The sequence below is a fragment of the Eleginops maclovinus genome, chromosome 23 (assembly GCF_036324505.1).
Source record: "Eleginops maclovinus isolate JMC-PN-2008 ecotype Puerto Natales chromosome 23, JC_Emac_rtc_rv5, whole genome shotgun sequence".
In the NCBI taxonomy this organism is placed as follows: domain Eukaryota; kingdom Metazoa; phylum Chordata; class Actinopteri; order Perciformes; family Eleginopidae; genus Eleginops; species Eleginops maclovinus.
The window spans coordinates 3,521,858-3,523,002 of NC_086371.1; positions in this window are offsets into that span (position 1 = coordinate 3,521,858).

Below are 1,145 nucleotides of genomic sequence, written 5' to 3' on the forward strand. Positions count from 1 at the left end.
CCTCTGCTTGTTTTATCTTTAATCTCCAGCAGGGGATTGATATTCAGCCTTTTGCACAAACAAGTATGTGTTTAGGAAACGGTTCCTAGAGTCTCCCACAGTGTGATCGCTGCCTGAAACCCGATTATGTAATGTCGTGATACTCAGACATCGTGTGACTTCAGGACTAATAGCTCTCAGGTTTCGACTCGTTTACTTCACACGTCACTCGCTCCACCTCACACCCCAGTGATCTCATGACTGCTACACACAATTAAAGCAGCGTAATATGGAAAAGTAAAGCAGACGCTTGAAGAGAAGTGTTTGATATTTGCTCAGAATTATGACGTTTTCGAGGGTGAAAATAAATCCTGCTGTGTCTCAATCATCAAGTAGCTCACAATCCAAGGGAAGCTCGAATTCCTAGGAGCATATATCCTGCCTGTTCATTTTAGTGCAGCTTAATTGGTGTTTCTGGTTTGAGACATTAGGAAATACTTGTGTCTTTACAGTGTTTTTCAACTTAAAACACAATGAAATGACAGTAAATCCTCCAAAAACAGACTCTCCACCTCCTTTCTACATGTTAGACCAATTGAAGAAGCAAAACCTTTAAAAAAAACCTAACATGGTAAAATCTTCTCATCACTATCGATATGATCTGTTATATTCAAAACAACGGCACTTGGAAAGTGTATGGTCCAGCAGTCTGATGGGAATCACATGTTAATCGCTTGCACCAAAAGACACTTATATCATGTATTGATAAGTCAGTAAATCTTTCCAGACTCAAGCAACTTAACAATCAATATCAGATATAGATTAAGATAACGCTGCACATAGTTAGTTTTTCCTCCAGTCTTTGGTTCCTTAAAGGCAGCCGTTAACGTTTCTGCAGCCTCAGTTATCCCCGTGAGACTGTGAAGTATGCTAAACACTGTGTAGGGTTAATTAAAACACAATATTTCCCATGCTTTTCCTCACTTGTTTAGTCTCTCTAACTGCAGGAAATGATAAACCTCCAGTCAGTAGACTTCACAGACCTGCAGAGGAACTCCCGTTTGACAATTAGGTTTGTTATCTCTCACTAAGTCGAGCCGCTTTAAGGAGCCGTGAAATACCCCGCAGCTAATCGCCTGTAGTAAACAGACAAACAGATCTGGCTC